This window comes from Bos mutus, chromosome 1 (assembly GCF_027580195.1).
Source record: "Bos mutus isolate GX-2022 chromosome 1, NWIPB_WYAK_1.1, whole genome shotgun sequence".
NCBI lineage: Eukaryota > Metazoa > Chordata > Mammalia > Artiodactyla > Bovidae > Bos > Bos mutus.
Genome location: NC_091617.1, coordinates 94,586,054 through 94,600,747, shown reverse-complemented (window position 1 = coordinate 94,600,747; position 14,694 = coordinate 94,586,054). Strand labels below are relative to the sequence as shown.

Genomic DNA, 14,694 nt, shown 5'->3' with positions numbered 1-14,694 from the left:
AGTCCAGTGGACTGCAAGGAGATCAAATCAGGCAATTCTAAATTAGGAAATGGACCCTGAATATTCACTGAAAGGATTGATGCTGAAGCTGAAGCTCCAATACTTTGGCCACCTTATGCAAAGAGGTGGAAAAGACCCTGATGCTGAAAAAGATTGAAGGCAGGAGGAGAAAGGGACAACAGAGGATGAGATGGCTGGATGGCATCACCGATTCAAAGGATGCGACTTTTAGCAAACTCCAGGAGATAGTAAAGTACAGGGAAGCTGGTGTGCTTCAATCCATGTGGTTGCAAAAAGTCAGACTTGACTGAGCTACTGAAAAACAAAAACAAGAGTTTAATCATGTGGTTTAGTAGAGAAAAAACCTACACATAGAAGACTGGTTGTGGGAAACAGAAAGCAGGGAGGACTGCCATGGGGATTTCTGTAACAAATTCACCGTTGAATGAGAACAATGCATTGACTAGCATTTAATTGGAGAAGGCAATGGCACCCCACTCCAGTACTCTTGCCTGGAAAATCCCATGGACGGAGGAGCCTGGTAGGCTGCAGTCCATGGCGTCGCTAGGAGTCAGACACGACTGAGCGACTTCACTTTCACTTTTCACTTTCATGCATTGAAGAAGGAAATGGCAACCCACCCCAGTGTTCTTGCCTGGAGAATCCCAGGGACAGGGGAGCCTGGTGGGCTGCTGTCTCTGGGGTCACACAGAGTTGGACACGACTGAATCGACTTAGCAGCAGTAGCAGCAGCAGCATTTAATTAAGAAAAATCTGAAGAAAATTAAAAAAGACAAAAATTGTTCCTAAATTCCTATACTTCCTAAGGAGTTTTAGGAAGAGAGCTGACTATAAATGTCCATATAAATGATGGACATTTATTTCAGCAATAATTGAAAGTAGTGAATGCAAACTCAGTATACAATGGGGGAAAGAAATGCCTTTGACCTCTACCATCCCCCCAAACACATAAATATTTATATCTTAATTTCACTCCTGCAAAAAATAATGAAAAAAAAAACCATGATAAAATCCTAACTGGTAATTTGCCTTTTATTGCTCCAAATAATAAATGCATAAATAGGGTATTTAAAGGAAAAAGAGGAGAGATAAATATATATATATATAATTTTATATATAATAACATTATATATATATAAAACTATATATATGAACAATAGTTTTCTAACATTTTAAAACAGTAGAATGTTTTTGTTTGAATAAAATCTTTAAAAAGCCAAATATAAGTAAATAACATGGTATGGGGTTATAATCCACAGTTTTAAACAAATACCATGAGTCCACACTGAGATAAATAAATAATTGAATAAATAAATAGGTGGGGATGAAAAGACACATCTTCCATACAGAAGAATTTAAAATCATTTATGCAGCTACTTGTCCCTCCTCTAAGAGGTGGAACATAACTCCCTATCTCAATAGTATGGGCTGTGCAGAGTGACTTCCTTCCAAAGAGTACAGTATTGGGTAGGAATGGGGGAGCAACTCCATAGTGAAGAAACCTTGCAAACACTGCCTTGCAAGGTGATTAAAGTGAACACCAGTAGCAGTAAGTCATGATGACGGTGTGTATTCTTGACGCGATGTAATGAGACCACTTTTGTGGTCTTCCTCTCCAATGTGATCATGAGAAAAACATCATAAACATTCTAATTGAGGGACAGTCGACAAGAAACCTTTGGACTTCCCTGGAGGCTCAGCAGTGAAGAATCTGCCTGCAAGGCAGGAGACCCAGATTCAACCCCTAGGTTGGGAAGATCCCCTGGAAAATGAAACGGTGACCCACTCCAGTATTCTTGCTGGGGAGATCCCATGGACAGAGGAGCCTGGCAGGCTACAGAGGAGGCTACAATCCATGGGGTCACAAAAGCGTTACACCCGAGTTAGCGACTAAACAACCACTGCAAGACACGTATGGGATACCTAACCAGTAACCCTTTAAACATCAAGGTTATCAAAACATGGAAAATCTGAGTAAATATCATAGCCCAGAAGAACCTAAGGAGACATGACAACTAAATGTAACATGGTATCCTGGATGGGATCCCGGAATAGAAAAAGGACATTAGAGAAAACTGGGGAAATCTGAATAAAGTATGAACTTTAATAACAATACATTAGTATTGATTCATTAATTATTGCAAAAGTGCCACCCCAATATAAGATTTAATAAGAAAGGAAACCATAGTTTACCCATGTATACCATCCTCAAAATGGCTAGCCACTCCAGTATTCTTGGGCTTCCCTAATTAACCATCTGGCTCAGATGGTTAAGAATCTTCCTGCAAAATAGGAGACCTGGGTTCAATCCTTGGGTCAGAAAGATCTCCTGAAGAAGGGAATGGAAACCCACTCCAGTATTCTTGCCTGGAGAATTCCATGGACAGAAGAGCCTGGTGAGATACAGTCATAGGCTCACAAAGAGTCAAACGCTGAGCAACCAACACTTTCACTTTTTCACTTCACCATCCTCGAAACTTTTCTATGAATCTGAAACACAAAGTTTACTTTTTAAAAAATAAGTATACAAAATCATGCTTTTTTCAAATGAGATACTTTTATGGAAAGCGAAGTGTAGAGAAGTTCAGAGCTTTGCTCTCTTCATCTTTTACCCTAGCTGCTGCTCCAATCCTAGAGCAGACTGAAATCACTATCATGAAAAACTGGGATGTATTATCATAACAAAATACCAGCCCACTTAGGCAGCCTAGCAGCACTGTGCTGCACGACTCAGTCCAGCCTTTAACTGACTGTATTAGACCACAAGCTCTGTGCGGGCGGAACCACATCTTCGCTGCACAAGCACATGCGGAGCACTCTGTTGGCATCAAAAGACCACTGACGAACTTACAGCACCAGTGTGAGCAGCAAACACAAGGTGATGGCTTTCACCACCAGGCCTACTGGCCTTCCTTGGCCACAGATCTGTAAAACTTACTTCCTCATTAGTCAGGTCTGTTCCCTGTGACGTCAGATAGGACAAACCTCTCCAATATGCCCTTCTGGACTCCTGAGTCTTACAGAGTGATGTATAGCCCTCTTACCCCATCACCCCACCCAACACCACCCCAACAGAACTCAAAGAGGGAGGAAAACAGGAATTTCCCCAAATCTATCAGGTTTATTTTACACTACTTTCATGTTTAATTGATCCATTTTATCACAGATTAATCACCCACAGGACAAACAGCTACAACTCAATCAACCCTTACACGCTCTCTGCATATGAAAGGAAACATTCATATACAGGGCTACAGATTTTATTTCCCATTGGTTGGGAGTGGCCCTTGTTCCAAATGGCAGTAATATCTCAGCAATGCATCACTGTCCTAAAGGTAACATCTGTGGAATCAGGAAAGAGTGATAACAAGAACCGATAAATCACCCGGGAACTCAGGGTTCACACTAACATCACGTACTCACACAGTAGTTCAGAGAGGCATTCATTTTACAATTAGTGAGCATCTACTACATGCCAGGCAAATGCCAGCTCTCATGGAGCTTATGTTCGTATGTAGAAAACTCAGTATTTAAGACGTGAAGAAAAACTCTTAGTGATCAGTGCCGGGGTGAAAACCACCCACAGGAATAGCTAGGACAATGAGGCTATGAGCAAGGTAATGCAGACTGGGCAGGGAGGCAGGTTTGATGGTCAGGGAAAGACTTTTCAGAGAGGTGATATTTGAACCTTTCGTCATTGACCCAAATGTCAAAAAGATGCACGCCACGCAAAGACTCAGGAGAAGGCTGTTTCTGGCAGAGGGAATGGCACAATGCAAAGCCCTGAAGTGGAACCAGGTTGGTATGCTCCAGAAATAGAACCCCCCCCCCCGCCGACCATCCCCAGAGATGGGCAACTGTAGTTCAGAAAGATGAAAACTGAGGCTAACGTGGGAACAAACCTAGCACAGTTGACTTCCCTGCTAGTCTCCAAGTACCATGCAGAGCTGTATCCTTAGGTGAGAATCTAGGCTTCAACAGATCTGAGCTCAGGGAGTCAGGCCCTTATCTGAGAAACAGGTTCATGGGGCCAAGAGGCAGACTCTGAAAGTTGTCTCACAGGAAGAGAATTTGAGGCCAAACATAAAAGTCGAGACTCTCGGGCAATGTGGCCCGGGTCCAGTAGCCCAAATGACTTGACACTACGCCGGGCACATGGAGGCCCCAGGGCTGGGCAGCAAGTGCCCACAGGGGCCAAGCAGATACATGGGAGGATCATCAGAATCCCAAAGGAACTCACACTACACTGCACCGAGTTGCCCCTCCCCACAAGAAACCCAATTTAGTAGGTACATGACAGAACCTGGGCCTCTGAATTTAATCAAGCTCCCAGGTGATTTTGTTTAGCCAGACCTTAGAATGACTGACTGGGAGTGAGGAGAGGGCAAGCTTGCCCTGAAGGAGAAAGCTGAGTCTGAAGAATCCTATTTCTACAGACAAATAGAATCAAGGATTAAAGTGAATGCAGTTAAGGGAAAACGGACTTGGTTTAACTATATGTCCACTCATAATTTATAAAATTCATAGAAAAGAAAAAGGGAAGTAAAATTTTATAGTCAAATAAAGATTAACTTAAAAATGTATAGCAAATATCATTTAAGGAGAAGTTGAAAGTTTTCTCCTAGGAATAGGAAAAAAGATTGTCTGCTATTACTGATCACGCATGCATGCGTGCTATGTCATTTCAGTTGAGTTCAACTCTTTGCAACCCCATAGACTGTAGCCTGCCAGGCTCCTGTGTCCATGGGATTCTCAAGACAAGAATACTGGAGTGGGTTGCCATGCCCTCCTCCAGGGACCTTCCCGACTGTATTCAACACCATGATAGATGTCATATTTAATGCAATTAAACAACAAAAAAAAAAAAAGAAAGAAAGAAAGAAATCTTATACAAGTTGGGAAGAAAAAATATAAAGTGGATGCAGCTGAGATAAAAAAAAAAGTATGAAACCACAATTATACTAGCTAATAGGAGAAGATAGTTAAGAACATTGCATAACTTGGGGTACTCCTTTACCTCCAACCACATCTCCAAACTCGAGACACTACTTTTGTTTTCAATATAATGCATTTAATATAAGTTTAAAACCCAAACTTAGGCAATCTGTTGTTTCATAATGGCATGTTTAACAACTGGCTCATGAAATTCCTGAAAGTTTAAAACCAGCTCTCAGCATGTCAGTTCCAGCGCATCACTGGCAAAAGCTTCTGAAAAAAAAACGAAAACCAGTCCATTGCCTTTCTTCCCCTTCCCCTCTTCAGGCCTTCGTCTTCTCTTCCCTCCAGCAGATGTACAGCAATGCTTTCACATCTGCTCCGAGGAGCCCCACGGTTCCAGCTGCTAAGGGGCAGCTGCCTTTGCCAGGATGTGGGCAGGGAGGGAGACGGGGGGACACAGCTGGTTCACTGGCCCCATCTAGGAATCCTCAGGAATGGCTGTGCTTAGGGTGTTCTACATACTGGGATTTCACAGAAGAGTTCATTCAGAAAAGTGGTTCTTAGGGGCAGGGCGGGAGACAGTAACAACAGTTTTTTCCTTCAAGTGTGAAAACGGCTGGTGTAGGTTACTGACACACAGTCTACACTTATATCCATGATTCATGCAGATATGTGTTACTCACACCCCTAGAAAGCTGGCGAAGCCTGTGACGCCCTCCTGCCATTTAACGTGAAGGCAAGGAACGTGATGGGAGGCATGTTATTCCAGCACAGCACGGACTAGTTCACTCTTCCCTTGAGAGTGCACCCTACTGTTAATTCTAAATATACTTTAAAAATATACCTCCATACATACACTCGTTGGAAAAGAGAGGCAAATCATGCTTCTCCTACTATAAATAAATGCCACCCTGTGTGTGCGTGCAGACAGGTGTCTGATTCTTTGTGACCCCATGGACTGTAGCCCAGCAGGCTCCTCTATCCATGGGATTTTCCAGCAAGAATACTGGAGTGGGTTGCTATTTCCTTCTCCAGGGGATCTTCCCCACTCAGGGATTCAGAGATGTCTCTTGCATCTCCTGCTTTTGGCAGGCAGATTCTTCACCACTGTGCCATTGGTCTCCTGCATTGCAGGCAGATTCTTTACCTGCTGAGCCACCAGGGAAGCCACTTCACTACCTGCAAAGCCCAAATGCCATCCTATGTTTGTAAATTAAGAAAAAATCAAAATTTCTACCTAATGTCAAAACATATACCGAAAAAGTATGATTATCAAAGGCATATAGCTCATTATCCCTAGTTGTAAGTAGCTCTGTTGCCTGAAGCTTTCCTATTGCTTCTCATCACTGGGGTCTCATGGAATGCCATACTTATTCAAGAATTCCTCTCAGGAAAAATTAATTTCTCCCTCATCCATATTCTCATAAGGCCCCACCTCCATGTCTCCTCCCACAGTGATTTGCTTGGCTATTTAGGGGTGTCACTCCTGCTAGCTCTGGGATGGAGTGGGGAGAGCTTTTTGAAAGAGGGGAACTAACATTTATTGTGTCATTTCTATGTTCCAGTTGTTATTTAGTTGCTAAGCTGGGTCCAACCCTTTTACAATCCCATGGACTATAGACCACCAGGCTCTTCTGTCCCTGGGATGCTCCAGGTAAGAATACTGGAGTGAGTTGCCATTTCCTTCTCCAGGGGATCTTCCCAACCCAGGGACTGAACCTGTATTTCTGCACTGGCAGGCAGATTCTTTACCACCGAGGCACCAGGAAATCCCAGGCTCTAGGCTAAATGCTTTACAGGCATTGTTTCCTCCAGTCCCCACAATAATCCTATGAGATAGGTATTATTTTTTATCCCCATTCTACAGATAGGGAAACCGAGGTATAGGGGACTTTTCAGTTACTTGTCTCAGGCCACATGATGCTCGAATCCTCAAGATCTGAATCCTAGCTCTCAGGCTCCTAGGGCAAGGACTCTGGCCATTACTCCTGGTGAGGAACTTGTGGGGCTCAACTGTGCCTTACTGTTATTTACCTTACTTGCTTTACAAGACCTGCTTTGATTCATCACTGCCCCATCACCCTACATTTCCAGACAAGACAGTGGCAGATTGGGGCTGGGACTGGGGTTAGGGTAAAAAATCTTTGCTCCATGTTCCTAGCTTCGAAATATTTAGCATCTACAAAATTCTATCAGGTGATTCTTTTTCTCCTTAAGATAATATGATTTTGGAACCCACACCTCAATCCTCTGCTACCTCCCCAATCTCCTTATTTCAAAGGACTCTTTCATCAGAATTCAGGTAGAAAATACTGCAGGAAAAGACCAATGAAATGAGTAAACTGGCTGCAAATTCAAAATGCCACAGACTGTCCACTGTGCTTCTACAAGTTTATTTCTGAAAGTAGTTAAATGGCACAGCAGAACAAATAAATAAGTAAAACATTCATTATAATAATCTTTTCTGGAAATATTTACATATTTTGAATAAAATGAATCACACCGATTCAGCTCACATCTAATTGTACACTACAATGAGCAGTGGAGATGCAAAAGTGAAAAAAACACAGTCAGTGGCCTCTCATGGGGAAGACAAGTGATAAAATAATTGAAAACCCAGTGATTCTAATATCATGCTATATGTAATATCCATTCATAAAAAAGAGTGTACACAAAAATAGACTAGGTTAGTATGAAGACCCCAAGCTGGGGTTAAGAGTTACCTGGTATCTCTTTGTCCACATGCTTTGTTGATTAGTAATGGTTTTAAGAAACAATAAGATCACTTCAAGATAAAGACTTGAATGTAAGACGTGAAACCATAAAACTCCTAGAAGAAAACATAGGCAGTATGCACTTTGACAGTGGTCTTAGCGATATCTTTCTGGATTTGTCTCCTCAGGCAAGGGAAGCAAAAGTAAAAATGAACAAGTGGGACTAAATCAAACTAAAAAGTTTCTGAACAGCCAAGGAAATTATCAACAAAATGAAAAGACAACCTACCAAATGGGAGAAGATATTTACAAACCATATATTCAATAAAGGGTTGACATCTAAAATATAAAAAGAACTCATATAACTCAACAACAAAAAAACAAACAACCCAATTTAAAAATGGGCAGAGGAGATGAATAAACATTTTTCCAAGAAGACATACAGATGGCTAATGGGCACACGAAGAAATGTTCAACATCACTAATTATTATGGAAATCCAAATCAAAACCACAATGAGGTGTCACCACATGCCTGTTAGAAGGCTATGATCAAAAAGGCAAGAAATAACAAGCTGGCAAGGAAGTGGAGAAAGGGGAAGCTTCATACACTGTTGATGGGACTGTAAATTGCGGCAGCCATTTTGGGGAACAGCGTGGAGATCCCTCAAAAAATTAATTCTAGAACTACTGTATGATCCAGCTATCCTATTTCTGCATAGTTAGCCAAATAATAAAAAATACTAATTAAAAAAGATATATGCACCTCTATGTTCATTACAGCATTCTTTATAATGGATATGGAGACAACCTAAGTGCCCATGAATGAATGAATGGATAAAGAAGATGCAGTATCCTCAAATTAGAAATTAATTATTAGATGCATGAACATGAGGCCTAGCATTCTAATCTGTAAATGTGAGTATCAATAATGTTGTTTGGCTTGCAAATGAGGTCATGTGTGGGAAGACAATGTAAAGGTGCATGGCATTCCTATACATGAATATTAACTGGTGGACAGTTTAACCTCTCATGCTACAATGTTACTGATCCAAATGGAGAAGTCTTGTGGAGGCCCAGGAAAACTGAAACTCCATGAGAATGTCTGGTGACTTTAACTTTAGTGACCACTAATAAGTTGGAAAACACATTTTTAAATATGCCTTTTAAATGTTGCTAAAGAGTGGATTTAAACAACTTTGTAAAATAAATGACTGTTCAAAAAAAAAAAAAAGATGTGATAATTACAATGGAATATTGCTCAGCCAAGAAAAAGATGAAATCCTGCCTTTTGAACGTATAACTGGACCTTGAGGAAATTATGTTAAGTGAAAACAAATACTATATGATTTCACTCATTTGTGAAATATAAAACACAAACTAAAAAGCAAAAAAAAAAAAAAATTAAACAAACCAAACACATAGATACAGAGAACAAAGTATGAGTTGCTAGAGTGAAAGGGCTGGGGGGCGGGAGGGATGGTGGGAGGGTGAAATGGAAGAAGGGGATCAAATATATGGAGATGTAACTAAAAATTTTGGTGGCTGTAGCGTATACAGGGGCTTCCCAGGTGGCACTAGCAGTAAAGAACCTGAGACGTTAAAAATGTGGGTTGGATCCCTGGGTTGGGAAGATCCCCTGAAGGAGTGCATGACAACCCACTCCAGTACTATTGCCTGGAGAATCCCATGGACAGAGGAACCTGGCAGGCTATAGGCCATAGGGTCACAAAGAGTCAGACATGACTGAAGGGATTTAGCACAGCAGAGCACAGCACAGTGTATCCAGAAGTAGAAATGGAATGCTGTACACATGAAACTTACATAATGTTATAAATCAATGTTAACTCAATAGAAAAATAATAAATAAATAATCACTTTAAGATAAACCAAAGAAAAGATCATTTTCATCTACACTTGACATTTCAAAGGGATTGTTATGCAGAATCACACGGAACCTCAAGCTTGTGTAAAGAACTGACCAAACTTTCAGCACCCTGTCTTCCCCTGTGCTGGTTCCTCTCTGCACTGGCTTCTCCCTCCCACTCCACCACCTTCCTTTTCCCATATTTATTCCTTATTCTCCTTCATCCAAATTCACTTTCTGTCTGCAAGAGCCTACTTTGGAAAAAAAAAATCACTGTTGAATACTGAACTTTGATTTTCCTGTCCTTAATGTAAAGTTTGTCAATTTATGCCCTTAGAAGTCTCTCCCTCTCTCAACAAAAGAGCCGACCAGACAGAGTTATTTTTATTTCCCTGTTGCTCTTGGCTGATTTTCTTTTGTGCGTCAGAGGCTTTCAAAAGGTTCCCAACTCCAGATCCAAAAAGTGCAAAAAAATGATTGAGTACAGAATAAAATATTCCTCTCATCCAGAGGGGAGCCTGAGGTCACAGGCTGGGGAAGGAATTGGGGTTCTGGGGCCCTAAGCAGCAAGACTTTCCATGGCTTATGGTCAGCCACAAACTTCTGTTCTGTCCACCTGGGATAAAACCCAGGCCTTCATTTGGCAGATTAGCTCTGGGATGGTCATAACGATTATTAAAATACAGAAGTGTTTCCTCTCTGATAGGCAAATACTGCCTCCCCATACACATATCCTGGCCTCCACAGACCCTTTCAGGATCCCTGTCCAAAACTCCTCATAACCAAGAGGCAAGGAGACCAGCAGAGAGTCTCTAGGACCCTGTCTCAGTGCTCACAGAGCCTGACAAAACCACACTCCACTTTAATTTCCGCTAGTGAAAAGTGTGTGCATGTGTGTGTGTGTGTGTGTGTGTGCGAGCGCGTGTGTGAAAGTTGCTCAGTCATGTCCCACTCTTTGCGACCCCATGGACTGTAGCCCACCAGGCTCCTCTGTCCATGGGATTTCCCAGGCAAGAATACTGGAGAGGGTTGCCATTTCCTTCTCCAGCTGAAAAATAGAGGAGTTGAATTGGTTGTCTGAGCTGCACTTCGATTGCAATTATGTCAAGTTATTTATCCCTAAGGATAAGGACAAGATAGCAATATAACAATACAAAAAAAATTGTCAGGAGGGTGCAATTTCTGGCTATATTTTTCTGATGAGACAGCAGTGCCAAAACCCTGGGTTCAAGATGCCCGCAATGGAATCCCAGCTCTGCCATAGGCTAGCTTGCTGTACCTCCAATGACTCATCTATAAAAGGGGCTGGTAGGACTATTACATACCTACTTCACGGGGTTGTTTTGAGAATAAAATGTGCTCATGTGTGTAAAATGCTTAGAATAGTGTCTGGTGCACAGAAAGTACCTTTAAGTGTTGATTGAATACACAAATCATTTTGTATTCTGTCACAGAATGTTTGTTCAATAAATTAAAAAGTTAAGCAAGTTTCTCAACACAAAGGAAAAAAAATCAGCTATGACACTATGAAACACCTACTATATACTTTCATTAAAAAACCCAGCATTAAAACATCTGGGATACAGATTTTACACTGGCCTGTGAATTTAGGGAAACACATTGGAAGGCATTTCCACTACAGCATGAGACAGGATTTGTACCATCCCTTTTCTAATCAGAAATGTCACAGGCTTATGAGAAATTTAGGGTATGAGTTTCTCATTTTAACCCTGCAAAAACATTTATCCACACCCTGGAGGGAGAATACATTTTATTTTGTGGTGCTATGACTTAAAGAATTTAAAACATAAAACCAGGTCCTGACAGCTACAGCTCTCTTATGCACACAGTGACTCAAACTAAGAGTTTAAAGGGTCATGTCTTATGTACTGGGTCCTCTGGGTCCATCAATGTTTAGTAAACATCTAGAGTGGAAAGGAAACTGCTACACCTAGGACCTAGCTCAATCAAAACTCCTTTTAGTTAAACGGGTGCACAACCTGAGCTCAAGCATAATTTGGAAACATGCTACAGAGCTGCTAAGGAGACAAAGGAATTTCATCTTTCTGTTAGAGATTAAGGAGAGGAAACTACCAACAACTCTAGGGAATTCCCTGGCCATCCAATGGTTAGGACTCCGCACTCTCACTGCTCAGGAGATGGGTTCAATCCCTTCTCTGGGAACTAATACTCCGCAAGCCACCGGCACAGACCAAAAAACAAACAAACAGAAAAACTCCCTGGTGGGCTGCAGTCCATGGGGTCGCGAAGAGTTGGACACGACTGAGAGACTTCACTTTCACTTTTCACTTTCATGCATTGGAGAAGGAAATGGCAACCCACTCCAGTGTTCTTGCCTGGAGAATCCCAGGGACGGGGGAGCCTGGTGGGCTGCTGTCTATGGGGTTGCAGAGTTGGACACGACTGAAGCGACTTAGCAGCAGCAGCAGCAGCAGCAAGCTTATCCTCTGGGTTTCCCAGGTGGTAAAAAACCCACCTGCCAATGCAAGAGACTTAAGAGATGAGGTTCAATCCCTGGGTCAGGAAGATCCCCTGGAGGAGGGCCGGGCAACCCACTCAAGTATTCTTGCCTGGAGAATCCCATGGACAGAGGAGCCTGACGGGCTATAGCCCATAGGGTTGCAAAGAGTTGGACACGACTGAAGCAACTTAGCACAGGAGTTTATCCTCACAGAGTAAAGTATTAGGCCTTTCCTGATGGGGATAAAATTTACTAAACACAGTCTGGTTATACTTTTTCAACTTTCTTCTTTAAAAGTGAATTTCTCTAAAAATATGAGAAGGAGCTCAAACTTCGCTTAGTGAGAAAACTAAAGCTTGTATTGTAGTCATTATCATTGAAATGTTATTAAAACTCTAAAAAAATAAAAGACTTTTGTGGAGGGATAGTTGTGATGGGAGCACAATAATATGAAAGTACTTAATGCCACTGAATTACATACTAAAAAATGGTTTAAATGAAAAATTTTATGTTATGTGTATCAAACACAATAAAAATAAAATAACATGGAAAACCCTATAAGAGTTAAAGGTAAATGAATTTTATAACAAATCATTTTTAATTAAGAAATGCACATTTAGTAATCAGACAGCTTCCAAGGAGCAGGGTCCCCCACTGCCTGGTTATAAGGGAATCAACAAGCCTAAATACAGCACTTCTAGCCGTGGTTCCCAAATACTCTAACATCAGGTACAAACATGTTAAAGACACACCTTTCTCAAAGCCCTAACTACTCACACTTTTCATATGGATTGTGAGTTATACTAGATCCTGAGAAGACAAGCAGGGAGCTCAGACAATTAGTGAAAAGATCCTAAAACAACATTTAAAGGCTGTGTCCAAATTCAAGCTAAAAGACTGTGCCCTATTCACATGTACGTTATCATAAAACATTTAATACTGAAAGAAAATCTTATTCAAAGAGGCAGTGTGTAATTGTGGAGTCTGTTAATAGTTCAAGCTATAGATTAATTTTCATTCTTTACACTTTCATTGCGCCACCTTTAGTTAGCCATTTAACAGAGCTCAGAGGTCTGGGGATACCTGGCCTCCCCGAAGCCCTGAGAAAGCACTCAAAGGGCGGTCTAAACTGTAACCGGTAGGCCTGGCAAGTAAAGTAAGGGAACTCCTCATTTCGGGGAAAAACTTAGGGATAATGAAACGCAGAAACGTTTGTGGTCCTTAAGAATCTACTTGCCTTTAGTACTTTACAAAGACAGTAAAGATAAAATACAGGCGTGGTGATAGTTCTGGACTGACTCTACAAGTTCTGAAGGGCCTCACACAATTCTATCCTAAGCTTGAAGCTCCACTTTCTTGGATCTGAGACCTAAGTCCCACATACCTGAAGCTGGAGCCCCTTTATACACACCCAGGTCCTTGGGCCCTTATCCCTGCCCCGCCCCGGCGTCATCACTTCGTGGGCGCCACAGCTGGTAGCTTTGTGGCCACACGCCCAGGACGGTGCATCTGGCGGGCTGGGCGCTCAGCCTCGGAACACAGCACTTCCTGGTTGGTTTGGGATACTGGTCCCACCGCCAGCGCCATCTCGGTCATCCCACAGCACACGAGAACCCCAGGGGCGCGAGATGACCTAGAGTCACCAGACACACTTGTACTGGGGCCTCCGCGGCGAGCTAGATGGATACACCTGCAGAAGACGCCCTCAACTTCGGCCTGGAGCCAGCGCGGCTCTGCAGTCCAGAGCCACCTGCCCCGGCAAAAGTGCGCGCCCAAGTTGACTGCGTCGACTCTGCAGGAGTCTGGGCCGAAGGCATGCACTGGAGGCCCCCGAATGCTGCCAGGGAGGCCGGTCCCGCGAGCCCTCAGGGAGCTGGTGCCCGCCGCCGACGCCGCTGCCAAGGCTGCCTCCAAGTTGGGCGGGGAACGGCCCGCTGCCGCGGGCCGTCGGGAGGAGGGACGGAAAGCGAGCGCGGCGGAAACCCGCTCCGCTGGAGCTGTGCGCGCCCCCGGCGGCGGCCGTGCGGCTCCTACCTGTGGCGTGAGGGCGGCCTCAGGAACCTGCGCGGTGGCGGCGGATTCTCGGGGCTCCGGCGCAGCTGGCACCACTGGAGGCAGGGGAGCAGGGAAGAGGCAGGGCCAGAGTGGGGACCGCGCCGTCGCCCGGAACTCCGCGCCGGGATTCGCGCTAGCCTAACAGGGGTGGGGCGAGGCGGTGCCGGGCAAGGCAAGTCTCCGCGCAGGCTGGACGCCCCCGCTGGGTACGAGGTCTCCGGCCTCTAAACCTCTTTCCTGGTCCGTGTTTCTGACTCTTTTCTCCCAAATTTTCATAATGCAACCGCATCAATCTAGGGCATGTTCACTAGCATTACTACTACTACTACTACTATTATTATTATTCTTATATCGGGCACTCTTGAGCCGCCAAGTGTGCAGGCACGGTTGTAGGAGCTTTGCCTACATAATCTTAATCTCGTCTACTGCAGTTGGTAGCCACAAATGGTCTATTTTACAACTAGGGAACAGGAACCAAAAAGTGAAACAACTTGTCAGAGGTGACACAAGAACTGGGATCTTTGTTGACGTCATTTATAAGCCTTCTTCCAACTCCCTGGCTTCATGTGTTATCAAGCAAGGAAAATAAGACTCTGAAGTAACCAGAGTCTTAAGGTCA

The 14,694-nt window shown here is 43.2% G+C and overlaps 1 protein-coding gene across 2 annotated transcripts in view; it reads right to left on the bottom strand.

Annotated features, from left to right (window-relative positions):
- Positions 1–14,207, bottom strand: part of PLD1 (phospholipase D1) — a 273,608-nt gene extending 259,401 nt beyond the window's left edge. The window contains exon 1 of one of the 2 annotated variants that reach the window (XM_070373231.1): positions 14,055–14,207. The gene's annotated coding sequence lies outside the window, so the exon portion shown is untranslated. The remainder of the gene's footprint in view (positions 1–14,054) is intronic. The other variant, XM_070373235.1, reaches the window with a different exon arrangement.
- Between the last annotated feature and the right edge of the window lie 487 nt (positions 14,208–14,694).